This window comes from Suricata suricatta, chromosome X (assembly GCF_006229205.1).
Source record: "Suricata suricatta isolate VVHF042 chromosome X, meerkat_22Aug2017_6uvM2_HiC, whole genome shotgun sequence".
NCBI lineage: Eukaryota > Metazoa > Chordata > Mammalia > Carnivora > Herpestidae > Suricata > Suricata suricatta.
This window is the reverse complement of record NC_043717.1, coordinates 57,328,179-57,339,562: the sequence shown is the minus strand read 5'-3', so window position 1 is coordinate 57,339,562 and position 11,384 is coordinate 57,328,179. Positions and strand designations below refer to the sequence as shown.

At 35.8% G+C, this 11,384-nt stretch overlaps 1 protein-coding gene across 5 annotated transcripts in view; it reads right to left on the bottom strand.

Moving 5' to 3' along the window:
- Positions 1–11,384, bottom strand: part of GPR174 (G protein-coupled receptor 174) — a 66,922-nt gene that overhangs the window by 37,615 nt on the left and 17,923 nt on the right. For 4 of the 5 annotated variants that reach the window (XM_029930249.1, XM_029930250.1, XM_029930248.1 and 1 more), the window contains 2 exons: positions 10,603–10,669; positions 10,367–10,458 (listed from right to left, as the gene is read on the bottom strand). The gene's annotated coding sequence lies outside the window, so the exon portion shown is untranslated. The remainder of the gene's footprint in view (positions 1–10,366; positions 10,459–10,602; positions 10,670–11,384) is intronic. The other variant, XM_029930251.1, reaches the window with a different exon arrangement.

Here is an 11,384-nt window from a genome sequence, read left to right as displayed (position 1 = left end):
ATAAGAGAGTTATATGGATAGTTTTTTGAGGAACCTCCACACTGTTTTCCAGAGTGGCTGCACCAGTTTACATTGCCACCAACAGTATAGGAGGGTGCCTGTCTCTCCACACCCTCACCAGCATCTATAGTCTCTTGATTTGTTCATTTTAGCCACTCTGACTGGAGTGAGGTGGTATCTCAGGGTGGTTTTGATTTGTGTTTCCCTGATGATGAGTGATGTTGAGCATCAGTTCATGTGCCTGTAGGCCATCTGGATGTCCTCTTTGGAGAAGTGTCTGTTCATGTCTTCTGCCCATTTCTTCACTGGGTTATTTGTTTTTTGGGTGTGGAGTTTGGTGAGTTCCTTGTAGATTTTAGATACTAGCCCTTTATCTGATATGTCATTTGCAACTATCTTTTCCCATTCTGTCGGTTTCCTATTAGTTCTTTCAATTGTTTCCTTTGCAGTGCAGAAGCTTTTTATCTTGTTGAGGTCCCACGAGTTCAGTTCAGACTGCCTCTTTAGCAGGTGGTACTGGGAGAACTGGACAGCAACATGCAGAAGAATGAAACTACACCATTATCTTACACTTTACACAATAATAAACTCAAAATGGCTGAAGGACCTGCATGTGAGACAGGAAACCATTAAAACCCTTGAGGAGAAAGTAGGAAACAACCTCATTGACTTCAGCCGCAGCAATTTCCTACTCAACGCATCCCCAAAGGCAAGGGAAATGAAAGAAAATGTAGATTGTGATGAATTTTTTTAAAATTAGTCATAGCAAAGGCAGCTTTAATGTAATGATAATCATATTAGATTGAGAGGAGAAGTCTTGAACTTTTGTTCCATATTTGTCATTGGATGTCTGTGCAATAGTGGGAAAATCAATTTATTTGAGCTTCTATTTATTTAATGGAGGGTTCTCTAAATGTGCTTTTTTAAAGTTTTTGTTTAAATTCAAGTTAGTTCACATTCAGTGTAATAGTAGTTTCAAGTGTACAATATATAGTGATTCAACATTTTCATACAACACCAGGTGCTTATCACAACTGCACTCCTGAAACCTCTCCACCTATGGAATGCATACCTCCACCCCACTTACAACAGGTTACCCTGTTGGTAACCATTAACTTGTTCTTTATAGTTAAAAGTCTGTTTCTTGATTTGCCTCCTTCACTCTTGTTTTTCTGTTTGGTCCTTTGTTTTGTTTCTTAATTCTGTATATGAATGAAACCACATGGTATTTGTGTTTCTCTGACTGACTATACTTAGCATAACACTTTCCAATTACATCTGTGTCATTGCAAATGGTAAGATTTCATTTTTTATGGCTGACTAATATTCCATTATATATATACATAAACATAAACATAAACATATACAAACATGTATATATATATATATATATATATATATATATGTATATATATATATCACCTGTTCACCTCTTCCTAATCCATTGCTCAGTTTGCTCAGTTGTTGGATACTGATACTTGGGCTGTTTCTAGAATTTGGCTAATGTAGATAATGCTGCTATAAACATCTGGGTGCATGTCTGCTTTTGAATTAGTATTCTGGTATCCGTTGGGTAAATACCCAATAGTGCAAATGGATAATGAGATAGTTCCATTTTAAACTTTTTGAGGAAACTTCATACTGTTTTCCAGAGATGCTTCACCAGTTTGCATTCCTATGAACAGTGCAAGAGGGTTTTCCTTTCTCCACATCCTTAGCAATATCTGGTATTTTTTGTGTTGTTGATTTTAGACATTCTGACAGATGTGAAGTGATATCTCATTATAATTTAGATTTATTTGCATATAATTTAGATTATTTGAGGATTTTTTCATACATCTGTTGGCCAACTGTATGTCTTCTTTGGAGAAATGACTATTCATGTTGTTGTTCATTTTTTAAATAGATTGTTTTTGGGTTCAGTAAGTTCTTTATAGATTTTGGATACTAACCCTCTATCAGAAAGATCATTTTAAAACATCTTTTCTCATTGATAGGATTGGCTTTTATTTTGTTGATTGTTTCCTTTATGGTGCAGAGGCTTTTTTATCTTGATAAACTCCTAATAGTTATTTTTGGCTTTTGTTTCCCTTGCCTCAGGAGATGTGTCTAATAAGAAATTACTACAACTGATGTCAAAGAAGTTTCTGCCTCTGTTCTCTTCTAGGAATTTGATGGTTTCCTGTCTCACATTTGGGTATTTCATCCATTTTGAATTTATTTTTGTATATGGTTAAAGAAAGTGGTCCAGTTTCATTTTTCTGATTTTGTTGTTCAGTTCTTCCAACACCATTTGTTGAAGAGACTGTCTTTTTTTTTCATTGGATATTCTCTTCTGTTTTGTCAAGGATTAGTTGACCATATAGTTGTGTGTACATTTCTTGTATTTCTATTATGTTCCATTGATCTACGTGTCTGTTTCTAAGGCAGTACAATACTGTTTCATCACTACAACGTTGTAATATAACTTCAGGTCTAGAATTATGATGTTTCCAGCTTTGATTTGCTTTTTCAAGATTGCTTTGGCTATCCAGGATCTTTTGTGGTTCCATACAATTTTAGGATTGTTTATTCTAGCTCTGTGAGAAATGGTATTTTCATAGAGATGACATTAAATTTGTAGGTTGCTTTGGGTAGTATAGACATATTTAACAATATTTGTTCTTCCAACCCATGATCATGGAATGTCTTTCCATTTCTTTGTGTCGTCTTCAATTTCTTTAATCAGTGTTTTATAGTTTTCAGAGTACAGCTCTGTCACCTCTTTGGTTGTGGTTATTCCTAGTATCTTATTAGTTTTCGTACAATTGTAAATGGGACAGATTCCATTATTTCTCTTCCTGCTGCTTCATTATTGGAGTATAGGAATGCAAGGATTTCTATACATTGACTTTATATCTTAAAAGGTTACTGAATCTGTTTATCATTTCTAGAAGTTTTTTGGTGGAGTCTTTCAGTTTTTCTATATCATATCATCTGCAAATAGTGAACATTTTACTTCTTCCCTGCTGATCTGGATGCCTTTTATTTCTTTTTGTTGTGTTATTTCTGTGGCTAGAACTCCCAGTACTATGTTGAATAAAAGTGGGGTGTGAGCGGTCATTCTTTCTCTGTTCCTGGCCATAGAAGAAAAGCTCTCAGTTTGTCCACATCGAAGATCACATTAGCTGTATATTTTTCATATTAGGCCTTTATTTTGTTGAGGTATATTCCCTGTAAACCTCCTTTGTTGAGGGTTTTATTATGAATGGATGTTGCATTTTGTCAAATCCTTTTTATGTATCAATTGAAATGATCATATGGTTCTTATCCCTTCTTTCATTAATGTGTTGTATAACATTGATTTATTTGTGATATTGAGCCACAGTTGCAACCCAGGAATGAATCCCATGTGATTGTGATGAATGACTTTTAAATGTATTGTTGGATTCTTTTTGGATCCCTGTTCTTTGGGGATATTGACATTTTTTAAGTAGAGTTTTTATCTGGATTTGGTTTCAGGGTAATGCTTGGCTCCTTGAATGAATTTGGGAGTTTTCATTCCACTTATTTTTGGGGGGAATAGTTTGAAAAGAATAAGTATTAACCCTTCTTTCAATCGTTGGTAGAGGTCACTTGTGAACACATTTGGTCATGGACTTTTATTCATTTGGAGTTTTTAATTACTGCTGCTATTTCTTTGCTGGTTATTGGACTTTTCATGTTTTCTACTTCTTCCTGTTCTAGTTTTGGTATTTTATATATTTCTAGGAATTTATCCATTTCTTCCAGTCTGTCCAATTTTTGGCATATAGTTTTTCTCTTATAAGTGTTCATTTTTCTCTGCACTTGATTGTTATTTCTCGTCTTTCATGTGTAATATTATTTATTTGAATCCTTTCCCTTTTGTTTTTGATAGATAAGTCTGACTAGAGGTTTGTGAACTTCATTGATTTTTCAATGAACCCTCTCCTGGTTTCATAGATCTGCTTTATTGTTTTTTATTTGTTTGCTTGTTTGTTTCTATGTCATCTATTTCTGCTCTAATCTATTTTAATTCCTCCTTCTGCTGGCTCTAGGTTTCATTTGTTCTTTTCTGGCTCCTTTAGATGTAACATTACGTTCTATATTTGAGATTTTTCTTGCTTCCTGAGATAGTCTTGCTATGTATTTCCCTTTTATGATCAATTTTGCTGCTTCCCAAAGGTTTTGGACCATTGCGTTTTACATTTTCATTTTTTTCATGCACATTTTTCTTTCTTCTATTATATCCTGGTGACCCATTTGTTGTTCATTCTCCAAGTATTTGTGATCTTTCTAGATTTTTTCCTGTGATTGACTTCTAGTTTCATAGCATTGTGTTCAGAAAAGATACCTGGTATGACTTTGATCTTCTTGAATTTGTTTATGTTGGTTTTGTGGAATAAAATGTGATCTATTTTTGGGAATGCCCCAAGTGCACTTGAAAAGAATGTGGAGTCTGCTGTTTTTGGATAGAATGTTCAGAATATATCCGTCAAGTCCACCTGGTCCAGTGTGTCATTCAAAGCTATTGTTTCCTTGTTGATTTTCTGTTTAGAGGATCTGTCCATTGTTGTCAGTGGGGTATTAAGTTCCATTTTGTTATTGCATTATTATCCATTAGTTCCTTTAGTTTCTTATCAATTGTTTTATATATCTGGGTGCTTCATGTTAAGTGCGTGAATAGTTACAATTGTTAGATTTCTCATTGGATTATACCCTTGATTATTATATAGGGCCCTTCTTTGTATCCTGTTACAGTCTTTGTTTGAAAGTCTAGTTTCTTCACAATATTTATTGAGACTCAGGCTTTCTTTTGCCAACCATTTGCATGATAAATGTTTCTCCATCCCCTCACTTTCACTCTGAAGGTGTTTTTAAGTCTAAAATGAGGGGTGGCTTGTGGCTCAGTTGACTAAGTATCTGACTTCGGCTCAGGTCATGATCTGACTGTTCGTGGGTTCCAGCTCCGCATTGGGCTCTGTGCTGACAGCTCAGAGCCTGGAACCTGCTTCAGATTCTGTATCTCCCTCTCTTTCGGCCCCTCCCCCACTCATGCTCTGTTTCTCTCTGTCCCAATAATAATAAATAAAAACATTTAAAAATTTAGGTCTAAAATAAGTCTCTTTTAAGCAGCAGATAAATTGGTCTTTTTTTATTCCATTATGAGACCCCATATCTTTTGATTGTAGTGTTTAGTTCATTAATATTCAAAATAATTATTGATAGATATGCATTTATTGACTATTACTTGCTTTGACATTTTTTTCTGGAAAGTTTCTCTGATCTTTTCTTGTCACTTTTTGTCTCTCCTTTGCACTCAAACAGTGTCCAGTAATACTTCTTGCAGGGTTGGTCTAGCAGTTATGAACTCCTTTAGTTTTTGTTTCCTTGGGAAACTCTTTAACTCTCTTATTATGAATGATGGCCTTGCTGGATAGCGTATTCTTGGTGCAGACTTTTCCCATTCACCCATTTGTTATATCATGTCACTCTTTTCCAGTTTGCCAAGCTTCTTTTGAGTAATCTCCAGCTAGCCTTATGGATTTTCCTTTGTGAGTTAGGGACTTTATTTTGTCTTCTTGCTTTTAAGTTCTTTTCTTTAGCACTATATTTTGCAAACTTAATTACAGTGTGTCTTGGTGTTGTCCTGCTTTTGTTGACATGGGTGGGAGTTCTCTGTGCCTTCTGGATCTAGATGTCTGTTTCCTTCACCAGATTAGGCAAAATTTTGGCTAACATTTCTTCAAATAAAATTTTCACCCCCGTTTCTCTCTTTGCCTCTTCTGAGCTGTAATATGAATGTTATTACATTTGATGGTGTCACTGACTTCCCTAAATCTACTCTTGTGTGACATAATGCTTGTTTCTGTCTTTGCTCAGCTTTATTACTTTCTTAATTTGTCTTTTTAGGTTATTAATTCATCCCTCTCCTTTACCCAGCCTGCTATTCATTGCATCAAATCCTGTTTCTCATCTTGGTTATGTTCTTCATCTCTGAATTTTTTTTTCATTTCTCTTAGCTCTTTGATAAGAGTCTCACTGATGTCTTCTGTTCTTTTTCTCAAGCCCAGGTAGTATCTTCATGATGTTGCTTTAATTTCTCCATCAGGCATGTAATGTATATATTTTTTCTCCTTAGACTTCTGGCCATGGCCTTAGCTTGTTCTTTCATTTGGGATAAATTCTTCCTACTTTGCATTTTGTCTAAGTGTCTGGCCTTTTCTCTGTGTTAGAAAAGCCAGTTATGTCTCCTGCTCCCAAAAGTAAGGATCTTATGAAGACAGGATCATGTAGTGCGATGTGCTAGTGCTTCAGGGTGTGTCACTGGTGTACACTGTGTGCACCTTGCTATTGTGTTTTGGCGTTTTTGTCTTTCAGACTAGTCATCTGTAGAAGTTTTCATTGCCTGCTGTGGGCAGTGTTTCATCCCTGGACTGAATGTGTTGTTTTAACTAGGTGTGCTCTGGTCTGCTTGTGAAATGAGACTTGTCATCGCCTCCTCCAGAATTGAGGCCTTGCAGAACTCTCTGGTCTGGAGACATGGTGTATGCAGGGTTTTGTTTCTAGTCTTCCAGGTAAGGGGCCTGCCATGATGGGAATGAGTCAAAAATTGCTAAGAAGTGCACTTTCACCAGATCACAGCGGGTGGAGGTTGCTGTATATAAATAAGTCAGCCAGTGTGGGTGCTGTGTTGCTTTCTGCAGTTGGCTCTGTGTTTATGCTGAGGGCTAGGGGAAGTAAATGGTGCTAGCAAGTTCCTTTGTTCCCAGTGAGGTGCCTCCATGAATACAGCCTCTCAAGAATAAGCTCTGAGAAGAGTGAATCGCTTCCCAATGTGTGCCCCAGGCACTCTTCAGATTGTCAGATTGCTGTTTCCACACTGTCTGCTCCCAAGTTGTTTGCCTTCCTTCTTTCCAGGAGTATAACAATGCCCTTCAGGCTCTATCACAGCCAAGCCCACTGAATTTTAAAACTTCTGGCTCTAAGCTAGACTGGTTGCAAAAACTAAGGAAAGTCACCCTCTATGGTTTTCAAACCAATGTCTTTGCACAAATATTCTCCTTGTGGATTCACCTGTGTGCTCCTTTCTCTCACCCGTCTCTGCAAACATGGCTCCCTCCCTTCTGACGCACCTGCAATCCATTTCTCCTCTGAATTATGTCTCCAGACTTTCTAACTTCTTTTATGTAGTTTCTTTTCTCCTTTTAGTTGTGGAGTTTGTTCTGCCAGTCCTCAGGTCTATTTCTGGGGTATTATTATGATTTGTAATTATCTAATTGTGTTCCTGGGATGATGCAAGCCTAGGGTCCTCCTACTCTGCTGCCATCTTCCTCTCCTCCTTCCTCATTACTTCTTTGAAGTGTGTAGGTTTAACCAAATCACTTTATAAGACTCTTTTAGCTCTAATATTGTACTATTCTGTGTGGATACATATATAATTATTGCATAATATACAAATATTTTATCAATAATAAGGCATAATTTGTAGTTGACAAGAGTGTGGGAATCTGGAACTAGTCTGTCAGAGGGGAGGTAGTTGGGAAGATGGATAAAATAAAGGAATTAAGAGATACAAACTTGGAATTGTAAAATAAATAAGTCATGGAGATAAAAGGAAAGTGTAAGTAAAACAGTCAATAATATTGTAATGATACTGTATGGTGACATATGGTGACTAGAGTTATGGTGAGCACTGAGTAATGTATAGGATTATTGAATCAATAGTTGTACATCTGAATCCAATATAGCCTTGTATATTCATTAAATTTCAATTAAAAAATCAGATTCTGCCACTGACTAGCTCTGTGACTTTGGGCATGTTAGGCATTTCTGTGTCTCAATTGCTTCATCTGTAAATTGAGGTAAAAGTGCCTACTTCTGTGAGTATTTAATGAGTTAATATATCTAAGTTTCTATAGTAAGTCCTATATAAATATGTTCTTACAAATAAACAAATTCTTAACATTTTGCATAGTGTAAAATAACTTTATGCATATCTAAATGTTGTAGCCAAAGACTGAATACAGACTAATGTTTCCAGGAGGAAATCATTAAAGCAAAATATATATCTTTGCATACATAATTTGTTTTTATTATGAAAAACGTTCTATTTCGTTGTTTTTTGTTGTTGTTGTTTTTTGGCTAGTACTTATAGTTGAGAATTTATCTTTCTCTCTCAAGCCTGAAGTTGTATCATGACAGGGGTCATTTATGGCTATTAATAAATAAAAATATACTTGAATTTCCCCCAGTTAATCAAATTTTATATCACAACAGTAACTCATGTTAAACCAACACTTTCATTTGTTAATACCTCCAATTGAGGAATGGTACATAAGTTTATAGTACTTATTATTTTTCCATAAACCCGTATACTAAATACTTAAATGTGCACATATTCACATACAAGGAATATGAACACTCTAAGGAGTTATGTTAGTCATTAAAACCCTGAACTCCTAGGTAGAGATATAAGTGAATGTGACTGTGTTAAAGGTCTTTTTCTTTCTATGATTATGTGATATATGCAGTCATTTTGTTCCTGATTTATTTGTACTATAATTAACATGCAGTGCTATATTAGCTTCAGGTGTGCAATATAGTAATTCAACAACTCTACACATTACTTACTGCTCATCATGATAAGTGTTTCCTTAATCCCCTTTATATACTTCACTCATACCCCCCTCCACCTCCCCCTAGCAACGACTAGTTTGTTCTCTTTATTTAAGAATACGTTTTTTGTTTGTCTTTGGCTCAGTCGGTTAAGCGTCCAGCTTCAGCTCAGGTCATGATCTTATGATTTGTGGATTCCAGTCCTGCATCAGGCTCTGTGCTGACAGCTAGATCAGAGCCTAGAGCCTGCTTCGGATTCTGTGTGTCTCCCTCTCTCTGAACCTCCCCTGTCCGCGCTGTCTCTCTCTGTCTTTCAAAAATAAATAAAAAACATTTTTAAAAAAAGGAAACACAATTATCTTATAAATTCCATATATGAGTGAAATCACATGGTATTTGTCTTTCTCTGACTTACTTTGTTTAGCGTAATACTCTTTAGGTCCATTCATGTTGTTGCAAATGGCAAGATCTTATTCTTTTTTATGGCTGAGTAATATTCAAGTGTGTGTGTGTGTGTGTGTGTGTGTGTGTGTGTGTGTGGGTATACACGTCTTTATTCATTCATCTATCATTGGACACTTGGGTTGCTTCCGTAATTTGTCTGTTGTAAATAATGCTGCAGTAAACAAAGGGTTCCTATATCTTTGGGTAAATATCATAACATTTCTAGAAGAAAACATAAGCAGCAATTGCTTTGACATTGGCCATAGAAACATTTTTCTATATTTGTCTGTCTCCTCGGGCAAGGAGACAAAAGCAAAATTAAACTATTCAGATTACACCAAAATAAAAACCTTTTGCACAGTAAAAAAAATCAACAAAACAAAAAGACAGCCTGCTGAATTGAAGAAGATATATGCAAATGATGTATCCAATATCCCATTAGTATCCAAAACTATATTTTTTAAAAGTATAAAACTCAACATCAAAAACCCATAAAATATCCAATTTTAAAAAGGACAGAGGGTCTCAACAGACATTTTTCCAAAGAAGATGTACAAATGGCCAAGAGACACAGGAAAAGATGTTGAACATCACTAATCATCAGGGAAATGCAAATCAAAATCACAATGAGATTTGCTGCTGTTATTTTTTAAATGAGTTAACTATAAGGTCCTATTACAATGGTTAGATATCTAGGATAGTGTTTCAATAATGCATTTCTTCTAAGAATAGACATACAGAAAAATTAGTCAAAAGGAAATATAATAAACACTCCAAAATCCACATCTTCAGAATCTGTTCCAAGATTCAATGACTTTTAAGCTTACCAATCAATAAATAGACATTTGCTTATTATTCATGTGATTCATTTCAACTACTCTATTATACTTTCTCAGTAAATGGCATCCCTTTCCTCAACACATAATTACCCTGTACTATATAACCTGAGTGGACAATATATGCTGAGTGATATTTATGTATTTTTTGCTTGCTTAATAAATAAAGTCAGGATCAGCACGATCCATTTTTCCTTTTGTCTCAGTTTCCAATATGACTCAGCAAGGCAGCATTTTAAAGAACATAAAATCCTACCAAATACTCCAGAAACTGCAGCCTTTCATGTTCTATAAAAATACATTCATTGACTTCAAGAACCTGATCATTATCTGGCAATATATCAAGTGGTCCAGTAAATGTATGACAGGGGTCTTGGAAGGACTCTCAGTTCAGGGCCCATAAAGTGAAAAAGCATTCTTTTAGGGATAATGCAAAAATGAAATCAAAACTATATTTAAGTACCTACTTTTTCTTCCAGTGCTGGTGGAATTCCTTATTCAGAGCAATAGAGTCTTCTGAAGAAGCCATGGGGAATTTTCTGGTTTAATTCATTTATGCCTGAAAAAATATATACAAGACTAATGTTCAAGTGCAGCATGAAGAAGATGCTCATAGAGGGCTGTGATATTTCAGTAGATGGATGCTGAGACCCCAAAAATGGATTACCATCGGCGAAAAAAGTATGGAGAGAGTTATACTTACTTGATAGTGGTAGCAAAGTCAAATGGAAATTCTTTTACCATCTGACATCTTTTTCTGACTTGGCAGCCTTTGGAAAGAGTGATAGATGATAAGAATGTTAGTGGTAGAGTTCACACGTCCTTCCTTGGTCACAAGGAGCTCTTAGCTGTGATGAACTAGCCTACAAAAATCCCACACTTTCTAGTCAAACACAACACAATTGGTGCGTAGAAACTGACATTTCCTCAGTTGGGGATCTTTTTGGAATTCTCATAACCAGTTCATTGATTAGTGAATACTCATGAAAAGAGATCCAACTGACCACTGGCTGTCAGCACAACTGATGCTGAGATAGATTAAATTCTACAAAACACTGCCTTGCAGGTACCATTGCAAGGCTTGTAGAAAGCTTCTCATGTGGGGTAATTTAGAAGAACCAAAACCCATACTCCACTACTCTCTACTCCATGTTACCCAATGATCTCTTGCCCAGGCTTGCCACCTTGCCTGAAATATCCCATTATAGATTCAATCCTTTCAGGCACTTTGTATTAAAAAATTATTAGCAAATAAAAATACTGCAAGAAGGGTTTTCACATTAACCCATTAACTGTAGTTAATCAGATAAGCTAGTTTTCACCTTAGAAAGTGAACATAATGGAACAGACACTTCTCCAAAGAGGACATCCAAATGGCCTACAGACACATAAAACGATGCTCAACATCACTCATCATCAGGGAAACACAAATCAAAACCACACTGAGATACCACCTCACACCAGTCAGAGTGGCTAAAAGGAACA